The sequence below is a fragment of the Musca autumnalis genome, unplaced genomic scaffold (genome assembly GCF_047663935.1).
Source record: "Musca autumnalis isolate F117 unplaced genomic scaffold, ASM4766393v1 scaffold_3, whole genome shotgun sequence".
NCBI lineage: Eukaryota > Metazoa > Arthropoda > Insecta > Diptera > Muscidae > Musca > Musca autumnalis.
The window spans coordinates 257639529-257664695 of record NW_027411866.1 but is presented as its reverse complement, the minus strand read 5'-3'; positions in this window follow the sequence as shown (position 1 = coordinate 257664695).

Here is a 25167-nt window from a genome sequence, read left to right as displayed (position 1 = left end):
AACGAAATTTGGGATGTACCGTTCTATGGAAGGCGTGGGCCTATACCGACATATTTAGAGGGGAAGGTTGAATACCCCCAACGAAGACGTAATACCAAATTTCAGCCATTTCCATGGATTATTGTGGGCACAACTTTCAAAATACCGAAAATCGTAAGGTACCGTTCTAACGTGGCTATATGAAGGCGTGGGCCTATACCGACAAAATTCTGGGGAATAGTTGTATACCCCCGACGAAGACTAAGTACCAAATTTTAGCCATTTCGATGTGATAATGAGGAGTAATAGAAACTTCTATACCAAATTATAAAGCTCTATCTTAGAAATTGCGAGATGTATCTTGATTTCAACAGACGGACGGACAGACTTAGAATTTTACCCTGATCAAGAATATAAAGTAGGGTCTTCGATGAATATTACGATGTGTTACAAACGGAGTGACGATTTTAATTATACCCTCCATATTATGGTGGAGGGTATAAAAATCCAAGAAAATCAGAGAGGGTTTAGGAGAATAATTCCATGTAAGAGTTATTTTTTTGACAGATTAGTCAAGTTTATAAACATATGCCGAACCAGATATGGCCTGTCATAAAGTGTGATGTATATGACACACTTTTCCGAAGTATAATTGATACATACGTCGAAAATGCCGTTTACATATACAAAATCAGTAGGTTTTTCACAAAAGTAAACTGGTAGAAGATTTATGGGCTTCAGATAAAGTGAGGATATTTAAACACTGTTGGAAAGGAGATCATTTTTCGAAAGTCTACTCAAGGAAAGTACCCCTGAAGGTCTCTCAGATGATGCAAACTTATGAAGACATCAACTTCAAGACAGCATTACGAGTCAACTCCATCGATCGATTCTTTTCTCCAAATCGCTGTAAGGAAAATTGTGGAAAACACACATTAAGTAAGGGAAACAGTGGAAATGGAAAATCTGTTATGATAGCTCAACAATGGAAACTCCTTTTTAAAAATTATATGTAGATAATTTATTTGGTCGGCAACAATGAACACAAACAAATCTATTCCCACAAAAGTCACAAACTTTTCAGTTTCTCTGAATCGTTTCGCTCTCAATACAAAACCAAAAACTTTTCGATGCAAAAAAACGAAAACCGTACGATTACTGAAATGTACTTCGGCTATACTTTGCCGAGTTGTTTCATTCACCACCGAAATAAAATGAATTTTTGACAAACATTTCCTGTGCGAAATGATCAATGCCACACGCACACACACATTTGATTGCTTAACAAACCTTTGGCACATTTGGCACGGCGGTGCCGATGATTTTCGGCAATTTACACGCACACGACTCGAATGCACAGAAAGAGCGTACAAAGGAGAGCAAATGTTTTTAGTCCGGTCAAAATAGACATGCGTATAAGGGGGAAATAGCAAAAATTCCCACAAAGCTGAATTTTGGTGGATAGCTATGGTTGGCCATTTGAAGTAACGTCCTAAAAGTCCCCATCGATCCCATGTGTGCAAAACAAGTTATTAGCAAAAGCCCGCTAAAGTAAAAGTTGTAGATTCAATAATTGTCTACAAGATTGGTCTTTATGATTCTTAAAAAAGACTTACCATTTTCGAGATATCTCGATCTAAAGGCCAAATAAAAAATTAGCCGCGTAAGTACATTGTGAGGCAAACCGGTTAAAGTAACGACACTATGTGTTAGATACTTCCGTAAGCTTTCAAACGATATCCACTTTGCTGTAATCGGTTCAGTAGAACCGGGTCTAACCCGGTTTTTAAATTTGGCCTTTCGGTTCTAATAGCCGGCGAACCGGATCCGCAACCGTTGAAAATTATACATTTCCGTAATCAGTGCAACAAACCCTACCTTCGGACAAAACTTGAAAAAAATCGGAGAGTTTTCGTTGGGGTCGTTCCCGTTGGGCTTTCGATTATACATGTGGGTTAAATGGGCTATTTTTGCATAAAATGACTCTAACATTGAATAACTCTACTAAACACACTCCGATTTTGTTGGATTTTTTTTAGAAGATAGCTATAATTTCGCTCTTCAAGAAAATATATATTTTTTGGGGGACAGACCCGATTACTTCGCTTACTTTAGCCGGTTCGTCTGAATATGTGCATATTTCCCTTATAAGTGCATAAAAATCATATGTTTTTTAGAACAGCTATATCTCAAGAATGGTTCCTTCTAAGAAAAAAATTATAAGGGTCAACCCTTAAATTTTGACCTTTGACCCCAAATAATTTTTTTGCACACATGGGATCGATGGGGACTTTTAGCACGTTGCTTCTAATGGCAAACCCTAGCTCTCCACCAAAATTCAGCTTTGTGGGAATTTTTGCTATTTCAATGTCTATTTTGACCGGACTATTTGATTTGTTTTTGTTTTGTAGCTTGCGTGAATACGAACTTATTAACACGCTGTTATAAGTTGTCAATATTCTGAATACATGCCTGGTTTAAGCTAACGTCAACATACTTGGAACATTTTGCGGTGGATGTTTTTCAACCACCAAACGAATCATTCATTGAATACTTCATGTGTTTTGAACTTTTTCGTTTTCTATCTGTTATTGTGGAATTGATAACTTTTCGCTATTCGTTTTGTTCGCACTCACGAATGTAGACAAAACGAAACAAAACAGCGAGCTCGGTCAACATGTATTATATTTCGTTTTTTATTGTTCCTATGGAAAATACGAAACGAAACCATTGGAAATATTTCATAAAGTAGTTTCACGTACGCTGGTCGGCAATAACAAAAACATATTTTAGCCGGTTCTTGTGGCTGCTACACTCAGAGAAAAAATACATCTCCTAGGTAAACAATATCTTTGTTCCAGAACTGCAAGCATACACAATTTGTTATTATTTTTTGGATATCATAAAGGAAAATTCTATATATTTATATATATTTATCGAAACTGAAAAATTTGAACACTTGTAATACGAATGATCTTCTTACATACATTCCAGAAAACCATATACCTCAATATTGGTATAAATCGATATCGATTAATCTATAATATATCATATATTTTGTTGTTGTGATTATTCATATTATTATAGAGACCATTGCCACTTGGTATTGTTGAAGAGAACATACATATTGCTGAAGGTACAAATGACATGATTGACCTAAAACATTTAGAACACAGAATTTTGTCCACCATTGACATGTAGAAAATGTTGCATACCAAATGTGACAATATCGTTAAAATACACATCTTGCTTTTGAATATTGTCATCCATATTTGTTTCTCTGAGTGTAATGCTTACAAAACAAGCGTGTAACAACTTTAATTCGAAGATGGGGAAGTGTCATGTTAATAAATAATAAAAATCATCATGAACAACAACAACAACAAGTATAAATATATAAAAATAAGTAAACATGTTAATACAATGTTTAATGTTGAGCAATACGAACAAATACGAAAATAATCGAATAAATAAATTAGGTAAATGAAAGCGTACGAAAGTGTATTTTGCTTAAATAATTATTGCGTTCACTTGTGGATGCCTTAACAAATATTATGTTAATAAATATAAAAAAACAACAACTTCAGTTAATCTAAAAATATCTGAAAATGAACCAGATATTGAAGGCATATCATATATATTTGTATTTGTTTGTAAATATAAAAGAATGAGTGGGATATGTCAAGGGCAGTCTCCAAGTTCTAAATAGATTATGTAAAAATGTTCGTATTTGCCATATTGAGAATATCATACACTCCTTTAAAGAACCATCTTCGAGCCATAATTCACAATTGATTCTTTATTCCAATAAAAAAAGTGAACTACGTATATTTGTTCCTTGCAATTACCCTGCACTTTAGTACATCCATGCGTATAAGTACTGTTGTCACTCATACGCTTCAATTGCTCACCATGTAGCGACTATTTGTAACTAGGGTTATGACTTTTCGACATTTTTTCTCAAAAACGATTTCCTGTTACACGGATGAATGAACTTTTGCCTATCAATGACTAAGATAATGTTTATTCCATTTATATATAAAAAAAGTTCAAGCCCAAATCTATTTCAGAAAAATAATTGTATGAAATGAAAAAAGCCTTTACGAAATTTTTATGATTCTCAGAATTAAAGAAAATTAGTGAGACACAAATGTTATGTCAGTTTGGTTGTCTCATGTGGCTCTAAAGTTTCACCGAATCACCTTATATGCAAGCATTTTATGTAATCTTATGTAGAAACTCATCACGCTGTGGTACAGGGATATGAGGTTGTAAAAAAAGTCATAACCCTATTGTATACTTATATGCATGTTTGTTTATGGAATATTTTCAAAATCAACAAATAAATTATATTGTATATACATTTTTAATTTTTTATTCGTTATTAATTTGTCTACGTTATCATCTCTCACTCACATCGCTCAGAAGGTCAATGTAATTTTGTTCTTGTAATTTTACAGTAATTATTTAGTTAGTCTGAAGTTCAATACAAACGTATAGCGTGCAGTCTATACGTGTCCATTGTCCTGTATCATGTCATTGCAAGTAAGTTGTCACGGTACCAAAGAAGAACGTTTGACAAGTTATACCTTGAAAGGATCAAAGAGTTAAAACAAAAATACATTTTTTTAAAAAATTCAAAATGAATCAGTTATCGGTGAGCGTGGAAACATTCGCTTTAATTGTCCTTATTTGCTTGGATGGGTGCATGGTATTGACACCAACAGGACATCACCCTAGTGAATTCAGTGACATTCGCAATATCACTCAGCATTAAAGGTTTTGTTCAATTTCTCTCTTCGTCACTTATAACACCACCTTATTTGGATTTCTAAGGGACTTCCAGGTGTGACGTTGTGTTTGCAAATTTTGAAAAGCCTTTATTGTGGCGGTCATATTGCTTCTATAATATTCCTTCACAGAGATTTCGATCTTCTTGTCCTCTATCAGAAAAGCCAAACTAATTGTTTTTCCTAAGGCAAAAAATGTATTATACCATCCACCATAGTATGGATGGTATATTAAGTTTGTCATTCCGTTTGTAACACATCGAACTAATCATTTGCGACCCTATAAAGTATATATATTCTTGATCAGGATAAAATTCTAAGACGATCTAGCCATGTCCGTCTGTCTGTCTGTTGTAATCACTCTAGCGTCCGCAATAATTGAGATAGAGTGCTGAAATTTTGCACCCGAGGGTCTTTTTTCCATAGGCAGGTCAAGTTCGAAGATGGGCTATATCGGTCCACTCTTTGGTATAGCTCCCATATATCGGTACCTCCGGATTTGAGGTATTTCGACGTTCTTCGCCACATTTGGAGACCGAATTAGCTATAATTTGGCACTTAGGGTTCCTAGTGATCAACAAACTTATATCCCAGAGGATATGGGCATAGGTTCATGTTTTGGTATAGTCCCCATATAACGGTACCTCCCGATTTTCGGTATTTTGAGAATTTTAGCTAAAATCTTTAACCGAACTAGCTGTAATTTGCCATTTGAGGTTCTCAGTGATCATGAAATATCTCCACCAAACATCGTCAACATAGGTCCATGTTTTGGTATAGCCCCCATATAACGGTACCTCCCGATTTTCGGTATTTTGAGAATTTTAGCTACAGATTTTAACCGAAATAGCTGTAATTTGACATTTGAGGTTCTCAGTGGTCATGAAACATTTCCACCAAACATCGTTAACATAGGTCCATGTTTTGGTATAGCCCCCATATAACGGTACCTCCCGATTTTCGGTATTTTGAGAATTTTAGCTACAGATTTTAACCGAAATAGCTGTAATTTGACATTTGAAGTTCTCAGTGGTCATAAAACATCTCCAACGAAACATCGTCAACATAGGTCCATGTTTTGGTATAGCCCCCATATAACGGTATTTTGAGAATTTTAGCTACAATTTTGTCTATTCAAAAATAATCGTCAATATAGGTCCATGTTTTGGTATATCCCCCCATATAACTGTACCTCCCGATTTTCGGGAATTTTCAGTTGTCACGAAATTTCTTCACTAAAATTCGGCAACATGGGTCCATTTTTGAGGGTCTACATTGTTTTGATGAAACTACCCTCAATTTGACTCTTGAAGTTCCCTGCAGCTATAAAACTTTTACGCCAAAAAAATAAAGATAGGTTGATTCTTTGATATAGCCCCGTAGGTGGTACCTTTCACCTAGCTGAACACATTTTTTTAGATTAGATTAGATAACACTGGGGCACGGAAAATTCCTCTTGGGGAAGAAAGGCCTTGGTGAGTATATTATGAACCCCGAAGGACAGATCCGCCGTGAGTCGAACTTCCGCGTTATGGCGTGATGAAATTTTTGTTAGAGACCCTGTGGGCCATCAGGAATTAGCGTTATATCTTTGTTCACTGTTGCTTAAGTGCTCTACAAAAACAACAACAAAGATAAAAGATAATCTTGCAAAAACTTCATCACGCCATAACGCGGAAGTTCGACTCACGGCGCATCTGTCCTTCGGGGTTTTTAATATACACACACCAAGGGCTTTCATTTCCAAAAGGAATTATGTCTTCTCCAACATTTGTGTTCACAGTGTAATTTAAGCAATAGTGGGAAGCAGTAGGAATCTATCCACTGTCGAAAAGGTGTTCCACCTAAAATTTTGAAAGGACCCTAATTATTCCATTCCCATCCATTATAAGACTATTTTATGGTGGAGGGTATAAAAAGTTCGGCCCGGCCGAACTTAACGACTTTTTACTTGTTTTCATTTTGAAATTATCATCTAAGGCAGTCATTGCGATCTGTATTGGTTCCTTGTAATTCACTGATTACAAAATCTTTTCTAGAAGACTGTGAATGTTTTGCATTTTTGGTGAATAGACCAAATCGTTAGTGAGAGTTAGATTCCTCATGCAATGTAATGGCGAGGCCACATCTTATTCGATCTAAAATTAAACAATAACACCCACTGTGCCATGAATTTTCAAGGTGAATTATTGTTTATTTTTGTTTTAAATAACAAACAAAAAATATATTGTAATGAACTTTACATAATTACACGTTTAATTGGGCTCTGGGAAACAACAAAGCTGAAAACTTTGACGATGATGATAATACTGATGGTGGTCATACGAAAGCCATCTGTTTTGAGGTCAATGGTTTTCACATTGACTAGATTATCATATGATGAGGCAAACAAATGGGGAAGCCACCACCTGGAGTGCAATGGCGTGTCATACGGCATAAGACAATGACATCCATTGATTTTCTTGGGTTTTAGTTCTTAACCCTCCCTTTGCCTGATGTAATCATGCTCACACAATGTGTTCACAAAGAAAAACATTCTCATTTAAATTTTTAATAATTATTGAACATATTTAATTATATTTATTATGTATCTAACATTATACGTGCGACCTTCTTTGCAGTGACATTGAAAATTGTTTGAAATAGAAATTCTTAATTTTATTTTTCTTTTTTCTTTCTTTCTTTTTGTTCGTTGCAGACCATCAGTGCACGTTAAACACCCACCACATGGAGTATCATTTGGAATTGAGTTATCATGATGGGACTCCAATAAAGATTTCATTGAAACGTAGACGTGAGCCACCGCTTAAACCAAGACCACCGGGAAAAAGAACAACAACAACAGCAGCAGCAGCGATACTAACAAGCCAGTTAAAGTGACAACTTAATTTGCTTCACAAAAAGAAAAAGAATTGAAACCAAAGCTGTTAATTCAACGACAATTAATAAAGAAGTGCTAAAAATTAAATTATAAACACCACTTTAGAAAAAAACCTAAGATTTTTCATAAAAAGCCCGTGAAAATCAAAGTGCACTTATAAACGACAACAACAACATTTTTGTTGTTAAAAATATTAACGCGGCTGTTACAGTTTGTTATTTTATTGATAAGATTCTGTTAATTGTTAAGTGTTAACTTCATATCGCGATAATTAAATAGTTTTAAGACCACATCTCAAACCTAAGCTAAGCGAAGCTATTTTGTTTGCCTTGCAAACCGTCCTCCACCCCTATATTTTGGATAACCTTTTATTTTCTACGCTCAAATTTATGTTGGCGGAATTACTTACCTGGATTAAGACAACCTTCAACCCCAAACACAAAAACAGAATGGGAACAAAGACACAGCCACAGATGCACAATGGTAAGTGAGAGTCTTTATTTGTTTTTGTTTTTTTTTCGAATGGTGTCAATGTAAGTGAAATGTACATTGACATAATAACCCATGAACTGCAGGTTAGGTTTTTATCTATGATATTATGTAAATATGTGCATATGTATATGGGTTTGTGGGGCAACTTTACGCGAAGAGGATTTTATCGGCTGATTTATTAATATTATTCAAACCAATGTTTTATCTATGATACATGAACTGAATTGAGTATACAAAACGTTTATTGGTTGACAAGTCCACATTTCAATATAGCACCCAAATTGATTCCAATATAAAGAAATAAAAATATTATTTTTTAAATTTTATTATTTTAAAACAACTAATTTATTAGTGGAAAAATTTGGCATTGTTCGCCAAGGGGTAAGGCAGGGAATACTATAGTTTCGATTCTCGCCACAGAATCTCATCAGTTCCCTTATTTCTTGTTTGTGGATATTCTCCACCGAAGTTATTTTTCAGTAAATTCTTCAACAAAAAATACCCAAACTTCAATCGGCAGCTCGAAGTATAAAGGTGAACAAAGAAAAAACTTCAAGGAGAAGCCAGACTATTTAAAAAAAAACAAGTAAGAAAAGCGTTAAGTTCGGTCGTGCCGAACTTTTTATACCCTCCACCACAAATTTCAGCCATTTCGGTGGATTAATGTGGCCACAACCTTCAAAATACCGAAATGCGGAAGGTACCGTTCTATGGGGGCTATATGATGGCGTGGACCTATACCTAAAAATTTCTGGAGGAAAGTTTTATACGCCTAAAGAAGACTAATATCAAATTTCAGCCATCTCGGTGTGATAATGAGGCTAAAACGTTCAGAATATCGAAAATCGGGAGGTACCGTTCTATGGGGGCTATATGAAAACAAATTTCTGGTTGGATCCTCATGATCCAGATGAGGACTCTAAATCAGCAAGCCACAACATTCAAAATACCGAAAATCGCAAGTTACCGTTCTATGGGGGGGCTATATGATGGCGCGGACCTATACATACAAATTTCTAGGGGGGGGGGGGGGGGAAGTTTTATATCCCCAACGAAGACTAAATACCAAATTTCAGCCATTTCGGTGTGATAATGAGGCCAAAACTTTCAAAATACCGAAAATCGGGAGATATCGTCCTATGGGGGGCTATATCAACACGTGGACCTATACAAACATTTTATGGTAGAAATGTTTCTTAGCCTCTGGAAACACAAAATACAAAGTTACAACCGATTCTTCGGTCAAATGGGTCTAATACATTCAAAATATATTCAAATGACGCGTACTTTATAAGGGGCATTATGTGGGGGCTATACCAAAACGTGGACCTATATAACCCAACTTTGGTAGGAATGTTTTCTGGCCTCTGAAGACACAAAATACCAAATTACAACCAATTCTGTGGTCAAATGGGTCTAATACATTCAAAATATATTAAAAGACACTCAGCGGTTAGTCGTATCACAATGTCTTGCACTCTCTGGAGGTTTTTACACTGAGCGACACTGTTACGTGATTACCCAACCAACCAATTCGGTGGTAAAATGGGCCAAATATCTTAAAAATTCCTTATAACGACGACGCGTCTCGCGTCATTTTGTATGGGGGCTATACGAAAGCGTGGACCTACATAGCCCGCTTTCAATACCAAAAGTCCTACGTAAAAATAACATATTTTCCCAAAATTTCATCAACCTGCGTCAATCCGTTCGGACGCTAGAGTGATTTCCACAGACGGACAGACGGACGGACATGGCTATATCGATGTAGAATTGCACGCTGATCAAGAATATATATAGTTTGTGGGGTCTACAATGATTATTTCGAGTAGTTACAAACGTAGTGACAAACTTAATATACCCCCATCCTATGGTGGAGGGTATAAAAAAACAAAATTGTATCAGCTATCCCAATAAAAACGACGCCACCAATGTTCTATTTATACCCTCAGCATTCATACTAACGAGGGTATATCGGCCTTTTTGTAGAAAATTTACTTATGTTGAAACTGAGGTATGGGGTATTGTAACTCGCGAATTGTTGTAATATACCATAACTTTGGAACGCATTTAGGTAAAATAAACTGTTTTAGCACGATTCACCGATGGATTTCTTAAAATTATAATTTGAGTGGAAGCTGTGTTCATATTAATGTAAAAAAAGAGGAAAAAATCGTTGAAGGAAACGAGTTTTTTTAAGTCAATTTTCAATTAGTGGCTTTACAATACAATGTAGAGTATAATGTTCAAAGAAGAAGTTAAAGAATACACTTCAGAGATGAAGTTTCTAATGTATGATTTTTTAATATAACCACCGCATCAATCTCAAACGGATGCTGACATTTTGAAGACTGAAAAATTGGGTTTTTGAATTTTTGCTCTTATCGGAACGCGCACCTGTACTCGTTTAAAAACTGATTATGAGATCGTAGTACTCGCGATTACGCATTTTTTGATGTATAACTCGGGCGTGTAGCCTTCAAAGGTTCACAACAATCTCAGCTTAAAGTCGAAATTTTTGTGCGTAATTTTTTTAAAAAAACAGTTTTTTTGATTCAAAACTTACAAATGCCTTTCGATTTCAGTGGAAACCCGCGTGAATTTAGTTTTTTTACGTTCTGAATGTAACAAGCCTTTGCGCGTCTAAATCCATCCACTAGATCGGCGGATATGATACCCCTCAAATTTCGAAAATATGCAAAAAATATTTTTGAAAATATCGCGTATTTAGACGCGTTTTAGATGTGTTATTCCTACTTAGATAAATAGAGCGAAACGCATATTTAAAATGTGCGAAAACAGATATTGAAAAACGTTCGCGAATCCGGAGATATAATAGATTTTTTCTAAAAACTGAGTGCGATGCTACATCCACGGTTCTTGATGGATCGCATTGAAATGACATAGGATGATGTATTTTTTAATGGTGTTCATTGAAATCGGATGCGCATAAAATGCAAGTGTACTTCGTGGAAATTATGGGCATTTTACTGTTTTTTGCACCCTAACATGCAACTGATGCTACATCGTGGTCGTCAAATGGAATTTCACAAAGTGTATATCAAATAAGAGGGATTGATTCGCTGTTTTGGATATTCGGATGCGCATATTGTGATTTCCACTATTACGCGGTTTCTATGCGTTTCAAATGTTGTAATATTCAATATAACATTATTTTAAGGTTATGCCACAATTGGAATTCCTTGTGATTTAATATAATGTTCTAAAAATATTCGCCAATAGGAAAACTATAAGTGAAAAAGTTGTTGCAACGGAATATCTTCATTATTGCGTGAAATTTGGACGAAAATGACGAAGAACTCAATCAGTTTTTCTTCAACATTTCCTATAAAACCATAATTAGAATAACATAATTTTTATTTTTTTTGTCACATTTTCATTGTATTTTTGCAAATAACAGGAATACTATAGCTCCAAACTTCACGACATAGGTTTCATTTTATTCCTCACAATGTCCGGATGCTGCTATAATTTTTTTATATATTTTTTTGTAAGTATAAGCGCTATTGTTTCAATAATATGTTTGTAAATACGTGAAATTATTTAACAAATTTAATTTTTCGCGAATCCATTGAAACTTTTTGAATTTTTTTTGCATATTCTCAAAGGGTGCGAATTCAGTTAACGACAATTGGATATAACAGCTTACTATATTAAGCCGCGATTTTTTAGAATTTTTTCTAATTAGCATAATTCAAACGGTCATATCTTTTGCGCGCAACAATCAAAGTTGGTAACGAAAACAGATTTGGAATGACGATTTTTTTCTTAATCTATGTACCAAAAATCATAGATGTAGTATCAAAATTGTTTTTTGATTTTTTTGAAATGGAAAAGACGATTTTAGAAATTTTTGTCGATATACACTTTCATACGAGCAAAATCTGCCTCATTGAAATAATGGTTTTAGACCCCAAGTATGTTTCGACGAAATGTGTTTCAGACAATTTGGTGTTGATTTAGCAAAGTCCGTCCGTCTGTCTTTCTGGCTGGCTGGAGCGCACGATAACTCTCGAACGGATAATCGGTTGATCCGTCGGTTGAAGGTCCAAAATTTGGATTTCGTAATATTTTGTCCAAACTTAGTTTAAGTTCGGAGATGGGGTATATCGGTCCACTCCTTCCTGTACCTCCCCCACAAAAGTTCGAAAATGTTCGGAAAATTTGTGCGCACGATAACTCTTGAAGGGATTTGGCCCATACTTTGCACAACGTGAAATTTCTACCAGACTTAAATGAGCTTCCAATATGAACTCAGTCGCTGTACTCCTTCGGGTACCTCCCACACAAAATTTCGGAAAAGTTCAGTTTAGGGCCTGCTCTTGAATCTCTTCGATTTTTATTGTAGCAACTTGTATTCACTGGCTCCTATACGACTGTAAAAGTTTCATCAGGGGCAAGTCAATACTTCCTGAGAAAATAGTAATAAAGGTGCAAAAAAACCCTATTACACCGTGTGTAGTTGTTGGACCGCATGATAATTCTCCAACGGATCTGCCGATTCGCTCGAAAATTTAGCCTACGTAGTATTTTGTTCAAACTTAGTTTAAGTTCGAAGAAAAGCCATATCGGTTCACTCCTTCAGGCACCTTCCCCACAAAAGTTCAAAAATGTTCGGAAAAATTGTGCGCACGATAACTCTTGAAGGGTGTGACCGATTTGTTCCATACTTTGCACATCCTAATATATCTACCAGATATAGATCAGGATCGAATATGGACTATAATTGTCTACTCCTTCTGGTACTTCCCATACAAAATTTCGGATAAATTCACTTTAAGACCTACTCTCGGATCACTTTGATTTATGTTGAAGCAATTTGCATTAGCTGCCTCAATTACGACAGCAAAAGTTTTTTCAGGGGCAAGTCCATACTTCTTGAGAAAACAGCCCGAAACGTGTAAAAATCCCTATACCACCAGAAGTAGTGGCTGGAGCGCTCGAGACGAATACTGCGTTCGTCCGCATTTTGGATATTGTAATATTTCTTCGAATATTAAGTGAAATTCTAAAGTGGTGTTTATAGGTCCACTACTTCCGCTACCTCCCCCACAAAAGATCAAAAATATTCGCTAAAATGCTAAGCGCAATATCTCATAAACGGAGCAAGCAATTTCGGTCCAATCCTTGGGGTACCACCCACACAAATGTTCAACATTTGTGTGTGGTTAAGGGTCTGTTCGAGGATCCTTTTTACAGCGATACTCGTATTATGTTTTTCGCAGGCAAGTATGGTACAAAAGCGCTATCTATCGATATCCCCGCAATTTTTAAGCTTTAATCCAATCCATATTTTTGTCGGTCCATACGCCCAAAATTTTGGAAACCCCAATAAATACATAAGTTTTTTTGGGAAAAAAGTCTTTCACTCCACACAGGCTGAGGGTATATCTCTGTCGGCAAAGCCGACTGATACTGTTTTACATGTTAAAAATATAATATGTAAAATACACTTCGTTGACGCCGTGACTGTCAACTTGTTTATTACCAATCCCTCGGCGGCGGGTTCTTCGATACCGGCTTGACCCAGAACCACGACAACCGTGTTCAGGCCATTGTCACCACAGTATAAACATGTTTGTATTTGTATCGTGTTTCCGTGTTGGGAACAACATATCCCGGAATGCCTGCTCCGGGTTTCTTTTGGTCCGTGCCGGGACGGAGAAAAAATTTAGGACCTTTTTATATGTGCTCAATTTGTCACCCCCGCATCAACCACACACAAACTTATGTGAGATGCAATAGATGTCGGCAAAGGATGCATCTCAGGGGTTGTTCTGGACTCGTCCAAGTTAGGGACTACGACAGGGACTATGTTGTTGCATGCTGCATGAACACGGTGACTTGACATAACTCCCAACGGACTTAACCTCCAAAACGATTTTGGGAGTTATATCCGACCCCCTAGCGGACATAAGTCCCTATGGGATTTATGTCCGTTTTTAAAATTTAAGTAATTTTTATTTCAAATGTAAAATAATATTAAAAAATAACTTTATGTTCATATACATTTTTCATTTAGTAATATAATTTATAATTGATTTAAAATTTTTAAAAAATTTTGTACAAAATAAGTAGTAGCCAGTACAAATCGAACTATGTATATTCAAAATTTGCTTTCAAACCTATTTTAAATAAAAAATCGCTTGATTTTTTACAAAAATATTTTCACAATTTAAGAAGATAAAAAGTTTTTGTAAAATTATTAAAAAACTTTCTGAAAAGCGAAAAGCGCCGCAGGCGAAAATATTTTTCAAAAAATTTTAAATAATTGTATGAAATCAGGGGGATTTTGTGGATTAGCTTTCCTATTGCACCAGTCTTTTCAATACAAACCTATCTCGCTAGATCCTGGCTCTAATGACCCGCACATGGAATGTATGGGGGTAGCAGTCAGATGTGGAATTACCGAGGTAGAATGTATATATCACGCCGGTAGAAAGCTGTTCTCCAGGTTATAGGTACAATATTAGCTCACTTTTGCAGATCATAACTGTCTCATCATGAGTTGTGGCATTCGGTCCTGGGTTCAGGTGGGTATAGTGCTCCCTGAGATGATTGACAGCCCTACGTTTTGTGTGGCAAGAATTAGCGGAGAGTGTCACAGTTCGCCAGACGTAACCAACGTGTCACCTGGTATGACATATGACGTCACCTGGCATCCCGTCGTTTCTCTTAGATCAGACCATCTCCCCATAATTGTCTTCATAAGCAGACCGCTCGTTTTAATCACCGCTGAACGCTGCACTTTCATAAATCATGGGAAAGCTCATTGGCCGAGATTCAGAGAGCACAAACCTTTGGCACGGTGCGCCTTAACTAATTTTAAATGGAAGGTGCTTACACCTGGGAAGTTTTTGCAGATTCTGAAACTACAATGCTCATAGATGAGAAATACCAAGAAACAAAAAAAATCGACGGAGGGATTTTCAAATAAATCGTGATTTAAGTTCACATTTTTAGGGGTTCTTTAGGTTTTCACGTTTTTGCTTGGAAACCGCGGGTCCTATGTAAATGGGCCTAAAGAAAATATTGTAGCTGCAAAAATTCTCCACAAGATTGACCTTCCTGATATTTTCGAAGGTTTTACCGTTTTTGAGATAGGCCCATTTACATAGGACTCGCGATTTCCAAGCAAAATCGTGAAAACCTAAAGAACCCCTAAAAATGTGAATTTAAATCGCGATTTATTTGAAAATCCCTCCGGCGATTTTTTTGTTTCTTGATATTTCTCATCTATGAGCATTGTAGTTTCGGAATCTGCAAAAACTTCCCAGGTGTAAGCACCTTTCAATTAAATTTGGTTAAGGCACACCGTGTTGGTTGTTCGGGTAGCAGAAAGGACATTCCGAGACATCATAAGGGCTGCAGTTGCTGATCATATACCTTCTGGTCGAATATCCGAAGTGAGAGCAAACTTCCCAGAAGAGGCGACGGGATTAGCAAATGACCCGTGACCCCAGAGTCAGGGAGCTGACACTGGAAGTTAATAGGTTGGTCGGTTACCATAAGCGGAATAAGTGGTTAAATCATCTGAAGAATTGCAATATAGGAGCCGGAATAAGTGAATCAGGGTGCCACCGTGGTGCAATGGTATGTACGCCCGCCTTGCACGCAGAAGGTCGGTGGTTCGATTCCCCGGCCAGGCAACACCAAACATTTTTCAACGGTGGCAAAATACCCCTCAGTAATGTTGGCGACATTTCCTGAGTATTTCAGCCTTGAAAAACTTCTCTAAAAGTGGTGTCTTAGGACACGCCGTTCGGACTCGGCGATGAACAGTAGGTCCCATATCATTGAGCTAAATATGAATCGGGGTGCACTCATTGATATGAGAGAAGTCTCCCTTGTCCCGTATGGGATGTTGTGGAACAATGTTTTTTTTTGTTGTTTTGGGTGTAAATCACTCTCGAATCCTGGAAAGAAGGTAGATAGGATCTCGCTCTCGTTTGGCGACGTTACGCTGACTGATCTGAAGAAGTGCGCAAGTGATTTCAATCGACAGTTTGTCAAGCACTACGGGAGTGACAGGACAAAGAGACTACGTCGCATTAGATGTTTTCCTACCGAGAATGAACCACCACAATTTACAGTGGATGATGTTGCAAATGTCATCAGGAGCGTCTAATCATCCAAAGCGTTGGACACTAATGAAATATCCATGGTAATGCTGAGACAGCTTGATGTCGCTAGCCACCCACATAGTTCGCGAAGTCTGGAAAATGGGCAGGGTGGGCACGTTACTGAAGATAGGCAAGCATGCCAGCAAAGGTGAATCGTGCAAACAGATTTCGATTTTGTCGCCCGTAAAAGACCTTTGAGGCTTTAGTTCTCTCCAGCGTCAGAAATAGCTATCTAGTTGCCGACTTCCGTAAACAGCTCAACACGACAACAGCGCTGTACGCCATTTCCACACATATTAGTCGAGGACTCAACCGGAGTAACCCGTGTGAGAGAACAATTACAGTGGCGCTTGACTTATCAAAAGCCTTTGATACCGTCCATGCTGTTAGAGGATATTGAGCAGACAACCCTCCGGTCAAGTTTGAAACGTTGGAATATTGGGAACAAGAAGTCCAAGCCCCATAGACTGAAACAGGGTGTTCCCTAAGGTGGAGTGGGATATCTCCGGAACTGTTTAATTTATACCTCTCCTGTATTCCGCCCCCTCCAGGCGGCATTGAGATCGTAACGTATGCGAATGATTGTACGATCTTGGGTCAGGTACCTTCCCTGTCAGAATACCGCCCTGAGAACTGCAACCTCCTCATGTCTTCTCACGGTGCTCTTGAAGCAAATTTAAATGGAAGGTGCTTGCACCTGGGAAGTTTTTGCGGATTCTGAAACTACAATGTTCATAGATAAAAAAAATGAAAACTCAACTTGAATCGCGATTTATTGTTTTTGTTTTTTTGATTGTTCTCATCTATGAACATTGTAGTTTCAGAATCCGCAAAAACTTCCCAGGTGCAAGCACCTTCCATTTAAATTTGCTTCAAGAGCACCGTGTTCTGTGGACCATGTAAATGAGGAGACAAAGATTCTTCCAGTACAGCAACAAACGAAAGCATGTCGTTTTAGTACTTGCTCGAGTGTTACTGTGAGAGACATCCTAATCACCATATTGTGGATAGGAAACCCGCCCAGGCATGTCAGGAGGGATCTTCATGATCTGGAAAGAGAGGTCCAGCGTCAGAAGTGAGAAACCTTAGATCAACAAGCCTATCTAGCAGGTTAAAATATCATTCATACGGAGGCAGTCGCAGAAGCCATAAGCAACTATCGTGTGAATGAGGTCCTCGGAGTATATCAACCATCTATCGTAGCAGTGGAGCATCAGCTACAATGACCCACCAGAAACAGCCACATCGCTACAACTGGAGATAAACCCAGATCCAGAAAAAATAATATACAAGCATATAAAATACTATTACAACAACTACTTGTTTATTACAAAGTTATTAACTTAAAGTCCATTAAATATTACATATTTTTTAATGTAAATGTTATTATTGACTGAACTAATGGCATATTTTTAATTTTCTTCAAAGAACCCGTTCTTTGGACCTCAAAGCCTGAACAATAGTTGCAATTAGTCAACAATATAGCGATTTGCATTATTAAAATTTATATTGTCATTGTAATATATTATTTGTAAAATATATTGTTTATAAAAAAACTCAATTTGCATATGAATTAAAGCCTTGATCAAAGAATTTCCCATATAGACCAACAGAGAAATAAAAACAAAACAATTATTTTCTAGTTAACCAAACAAAAAAAAAAAAAAGCACTCTAATAACCGGTGTATTATGTAATTATTTTTCAGTTAGTAATCTAAAATCATAACCGGTCTCATCGATGTGGTCCGACTGATCTGCCCTATTACAAATAGAGCAAATCTGTTGTCATAAGAAACCCAAACCCAAAGAATAACACTGCTCAACAAAATTGAAAAAGTTGAATGTTTCAGACGAAGTTGCAGTTGTTTCTAGATGAAATCGGCGAGTTATTTTCAAATCCTTTCTCGGTTTTTCTCCATTAGCTCTTGTTTTTGAGATATAGCTCAAAATCGGTTTTTACGAGTTTTACCCAGACTCTCGTTATTTTCGGATACAAAAAAATATTTTTTTGTGGGTTTTTCGACATATATATATTAAGGAGATGTTGTACGCTCGATACAAATCGTTTTTGAAGTAATTATGGTGAGTATATATCAAAAAATATAGAAAATATACGACGGACCTTGTAAAAATTGCATATTTTGAGTATTTAAGCTGTAATTACGTCATCAGGGGAAGTCATAGGATCTTCATATGGTACTCCGGATATGCTTAGGGTGTTTACTATATAATCCAGTATTCAAATGTATAATATAAAGTTCATAGCGCCCATGATTCCGCCATAACCTAAAAACCATCATGAATACTGCCATTGAAAAGTAAATGGTTTATGTGGTAATGATATCACTGGTAAATGATTTCCCTTTAGCAGTCTTCATGGCGATTTTTAGGTTATGGCCGAATCATGGCCGCTATGAACTTTATGTTATATCTTTGAATACTGGACTATATAGTAGACACCCTAAGCATATCCGCATTGCCATATGAAGATCCTATGACTTCCCCCGATGACGTAATTACAGCTTAAAGTACTCAAAATATGCAATTTTTACAAGGTCCGTGGTATATTTTCTATATCTTTTGATATGTACTCACCATAATTATTTCAAAAACGATTTGTATCGAGCGTACAACTTCTCCTTAATATATTAATGTCGAAAAACCCACAAAAAATATTTGTTTGTATCCGAAAATAACGAAAGTCTGGGTTAAACTCGTAAAAACCGATTTTGAGCTATATCTCAAAAACAAGAGCTGATGGAGAAAAACCGAGACCGGATTTGAAAATAACTCGCCGATTTCATCTAGAAACAACCGCAACTTCGGTTGAAACAAAAGTCGTGTTGACCAGTGTAATTAAACAATAATACACATCATTAAGTGTCATTTGGCTGAGTTCAGTTTTTTGGCTTGAAACCAAATCACAGCCACCATTCAACTATAATTACACGCACACACACACGTTCACCAAATACGTACGAATGATTTTCAATACCCACATTCTATAAAAAATGACAAATTCAATCAATATTTAAACTATTGAAGCAAATAAAAATAATAACAGGAAATGTTGGCTATATACTAACGGACATATGTAAATATGTATGTATGTACATTATACATATGTACGTTGTAGCTACATTTATATTAAAACCAAAATGGCAACAACATCTTATTTTTGTTGTTGTTTATAGATTTGTTGTATTTTGTAGACATATTTGCAAATTACTGACAAATATGTTTACATTGTCCATTCATAGAATACAATACCGAAGTGTGGTTTCGACTGAATCATTGTTCTGAAAAGGGCCTTTTTAAGGGTTTCCCGGTTTTGCAAATATTTGCGGAGAATATATAAAAAATAATGTGTCAGAGATGGCAAGCATTACACATATTTCGCAATTATTTGAAAATGAGCTTATTTAAATACTGTGTTTAAAACCAACTATCATGTGTATAAAACCTTTAAAATACTAACATTTGACGATACCTTTAAATGAGGGTTATACTTCTAGTTGGCCAGCCATAATAACTCATGGTTTAACGCCAGCGTCGGCCTGTGGATCCACAAAACGTATGTGAAACTCGATATAGTAAAACGTATCTAGCTTTAACGGTTACGTTGCGTGGAATAGATAATAATGCCACCGCCAGAAAGACATGTTAATGCGAGTCATTTAACGATATACTTTTCGAATTACGTGTGACTAATATGGATGTAACATAGATTTGGTAAACGGGTAATTGTCGGGTGCTTATGTGGGTTTGACATAATTATTAATATTGGTTCCATGCCAATCAAGTTGTTGCTGTCGGCTCGATGGTGATCGGTTTGATATAAACAATGGGATATGGTCATCTGGATAATCGGTCTCCCGGCTTTCGTATGATGTCGGCTAGGAAAAATTGTGTATCGGGATTCTCTAACGCATTTTTTGGTTACCAATAAAAATCGGTAAAATTAAAATACTTATAATTTCGGTATTTAACGAAATTTTTCGGTAAGTTAGCAACCAAAATAAATTTGTCGACAAGTCCTGCCGATAACAACAGTGTTGCCAACGTTTGTTCCTACTTTTCATACATAATTTTGCGATTTAATTTTACCGATTTTTGTCGGTAGCCAACAAATGCGTTAGAGAATTCCACCACTGCACAGTGGATCCACCCATTGGCAAAAAATAAAAAAATGAATGTCAAAATTTTGGTACAAAACTGAGAGCTATGACATGGACCTTTTTAAAAATATACTAGTTTTTGTTTAATCCGAACGCGATCTTCTTTTAGAATAGCTTCAAAAGTCGGAACATTTGACTTATATTTTTTGTTGTGAGTACAATCTATATTTTAAGTGCAAGTAAATATATTCAAAATGTCGCGAAACTAATACGTATTGCAAAATATTGTAGTGGATTTGGAAGGAGTGTTTTAGAGTGTTGTGGAATTCTAGTTTGCTGCATATTTTCTTAGTGTGTTTTTTTTTATCGCCACTTCCACTTCGATAATATACTTAAATTTGACCTAAGGTTTTAGTCATGATGCCCACCAGTGCCCACCTCGGGAATAATTTTCCAAAGTAGTTCATGGGTTTAAGATTATTCAGTATTAAAATCAGCTGCCATATAGTGCCAGACTATAAATGGTGGGCCGCTGTCTAAAGCTGCCCTAAAATAGGGTTTCTCTGGATATATTAGCGTATAACTCTGTTATCTGACCACGTACATTAACATAATTGACATCAGTGGCAAGATGAAGAAATCTTCTTCCAAATTTGTCTTACGTTGGCGGTACGTGCCAAAATTTTACCAATTTTCAGACAAAAATGTCGATTTTTTTTAATCCGCCAAATAGGTTGGATTTTATGTTGTTTTGGAGATTGTTCTATTTTTGCATCATAAGATAATCGGGGCCTTTGTTCATGTCATTTTGTATAAACAGCATAAAACAATTCTTACCGTATACCCCGTCCAGAGGGGAAAGGGGGGAGAATGTTACGCTCGTAGTTTCTTAAAACACTCTTCGCAGCAGCACAAAGCTGTAATCGGCGCATTTGCTTGATTTTTACACTCTAAATATTTTTGGCCACCTTCTTCATACAAGTGGATCCACTGTGCACTGGTGTGCTTGGCTCTGAAATATTGGGATGCTGTTTGGATAGAGTTCGGTTAGTGGGAGCTGGCTATAAGCTTGGAAACCCGTGATCGTGGAGCATAGAACGTGCTAAGTGTCGGGACTTTGTTAAGAGCTTGGAGCGTGTAAAGGATCAAAAACTTGTGTGACTTGTGCCTGTTATCGAGACGTCGGAAGAGCAAGGCTGTTTTACTCGTATGTACTTTCAGGTGTATTTGACAACTTCGCTACGTAAGAATTATTTCCCCAACGCCTCACATCGAGATTTTAGCTGTTTACAGAATTCTTGCGACAGCTATTTATATGTGATGGATAGGAGAATTATGCCTCTGTCGTTGGCACAAACCGTCTTGCATATCGACACTAGCCTCCAATAGTTCGGCTTGCAACCCAACCGCTCCTACCGCCTCTGTTATGATAGCAACTTGTCGACATGCAGCTTCCATCCTGCGTTAGATTTTAATTTTGCTGCACCATTAAGGGGGGTGCTTACCTCCGGTAAGGCGATGATATCAGCATTTTACTTTCCAAGTACATCCGACAGTCCTCAAACTCCATCTATTCTGTAAAGAGGGTGTTGATTTGTCATTGTAAGATATTTGTTGGGGTGAGCCACTAACATGACATAGACCTTTAGGAAGGTCGAAGGTCGTCTAACTCGGCACTGTCATAAACACAATAAACAACATCAGTTGTGAAATAAGAAGAACAATTGTATTGGCCAACAGATGCTACTATGGTCTAAGTAAGCAATTTAAAAACAAAGCCACATCTCGTCAAACAAAAATAACACTATACAAAACGCTGATACTACCCGTGCTAATGTATGGGTACTTGCGAAGCATGGGTACTTGCGCAAGCAGATAAGGCAGTGCTTCGTGTGTTTGAGAGGAAAATTCTTCGAAAGATCTACCGGCCGATTTTCTTTGACGGTGAATATCAACGTCGTATGAACCACGAGCTATATAAGCTATACAAAGACATGAATATATACAAAAAAGACGTATGAATACATGCCACATGGCGGTGCACGCAGAATCGGCAGGCCTAAGCTTCGATGGAGCATACAAGTGGATGAGGAAATGAAAAGGCGCGGTATTCCAGAAAGCGAAGCGAAAAACAGAAAGAATTGGAGATCTTTTCTTAGTTCGGTCTATGGAACAAATGTTCTGTAATGGGCCATCTAAGTAAGTAAGTGTGTCACTAACTGAAATATCAAGTGGCTTGATAAAAAACCTCACGCCCAAAATCATTTGAAGGGTTTTTTTTAGAGCAGGTATGTATAAAATTGAACATACTCTTTAGAACCATATATGTATGTATATGTATTGGTTACGCTTCCTTCTGTTCGTTGATGGTGCATTGTTATCCTACCATGGAAGAATGAGGTAATCCTGAGCTGGTAAGTCTGGACACAGTCGCTTCCATTACCATTTTATTCGATTTTTCCGCAGCACATATAGTTATTCTTCCAGAAAAGTTGTTATTTTTCCACAAATTGCTTGATCAGATTGTACAATTGGGTTATAAAACAAGTGGACTGTATTATTGATTGGTGGTATCAAGGCATGTTGTTGCGGTAAATTCCAAATTGAAGCATAAATCTGCTTCTTTATGGCAGTTTTGCACATCGTAAAATTTCTATTGCTTCGGGTACCAAATGGTTCTTCTATTAATATTTATTCAATGTGAAACATTCAATATTATTTGAATCTGGATTTTTAGTATAACAATTTTTAACCACAAGTACCTTCAGGAAATACTGGGGCCAGCGAAATTGATTTGTCCCGGAAAATTTTCTGGAATAACAGACAAATGTATGTACCTCCCACAAAAAGTATCGGAAAAATGTTTAAAACCTGTTCTCGAATCGCTTTAATTTTTGTTATAACAACTTGTATTCGCTGCTCCCATTACGACGGTACAATTTTTTTCAGAGGCAACTCCAGACATCCCTATGACACTACTTGTAGTGGCTAGAGCGCATGATAAATCAGGAACGAATCAACCGATTCGGCCCAACATTTGGCCATCATAATATTTTGTCTAAACATAGTTTAAGTTGAATGATAGGCAATATCAGTTCACATCTTCCAGTACCTCCGCAACAAGTTAAAAAAACATGCCACTAAAATTGTAAGCGCTATATCTGTCCAAATGTAGTTCTACATTTTTGTTTAAGTGCATCTTATGATCTGAAGATCATTTGGAAAGTTATACCGACGGTGGTCCTGATTACAGTGGTCCTGATTACAGCTATATTATGTTTTTCGTGGTCAAGTCCATGCTTCCTGATATAGTGGTCCAAAACATCTAACTGAAATGACGCTATAGTCATCTATCGAAAGAAACGACTCCCAAAATAAGATACACTTTCAAAATGAATTTTACCGATGCATTCCTTTAGGTATCTCCTCCGATACACTTTTGAGATTTAATCTAAATATATATGATAATAAATTTTCCCAGTTTATTATTCATCTTACATGGCTGAAATGTAGTCACTACTATGCACGGTGCTCCGGAGGAGGTACCCGAAGGAGTAGACCGATTGAGTCCATATTGGAAGCTCATCTAAGTCTGGTAGAAATTTCACGATGTGCAAAGTATGGACCAAATCGGTTACTCCATTCAAGAGTTATCGTGCGCACAAATTTTCCGAACATTTTCAAACGTTTGTGGAGGGTACCGGAAGGAGTGGACCGATATAACCCATCTTCGAACTTAAACTAAGTTTGGACAAAATATTTCGAAAGCCAATTTTTCAAATTTATCCGCTCGAGAGTTATCGTGCGCTCCAGCCAGCCAGACAGACATTGCTAAGTCGACACCAAATTGTCTGAAACGGATTTCGTCCAAACATACTTGGGGTCTAGAACCATTATTTCGACGAGGCACATTTTGCCCGTATGAAAGTGTATATACACTCGTTAGCATAAATGCTGTGGGTATAAACATATTGTAGCTATGAAAATTCTCTACACGATTGACATTTATGATATTTTCGTAGATTGTACCACTATTGAGATATAGAAGTTCAAATTGGGACAATGCACTGACTGTATCGCTCAAAGGGCGCACTTCTGCTGTCGGTGTGTGTCAATTTGCTAACTCACACAATTGAAAAATAGAGCTTTTGTTTTTGAAATGAAAATTTTCAATACACCCATTTTTTCCATTACACAATACAACCCAGCAAACCAACATCACTCGAACAAAACATCATATTTGAATTATAAATTCTTGTGTAGCTACTGGAGAATAAACGAAACTTGATGGTCTTGAAAATAATGCATGTGCATGTTAATTATTAGCTTATCCGTGTAATTGTAGAATGTATTTATACGAATTGTTTTTCGTAAATTTTATAAAATCAGACTGAATGGTTTCCCAACTATCAAAATGTTTTCGTTTCAAAACCAACACAATAACAAAATATGTATGTTTGTAGTTGTATGAGCAGCCCTATTATAAAACAACGTAATATACGGTGCTCCTTAACTAGCTTTAAATAAAAACCGCCTACACCTTGGAAGTTTTTGCGGATTCTGAAACAGCAATGTTCATAGATGAGAAATATCCAAGAACAAGAAAAAATCGCTGGAGAAATTTTTAAATAAATCGCGGTCAAAGTTCAAATTTTGAGGTTTAATTTAGGTTTTCGCGAGTTTGCTAGGAAACCGCAAGATCTATCGAAATGGGGCTACAGAAAATTTTGTAGCTGTGAAAATTCTCCGATATGATTTGTTCC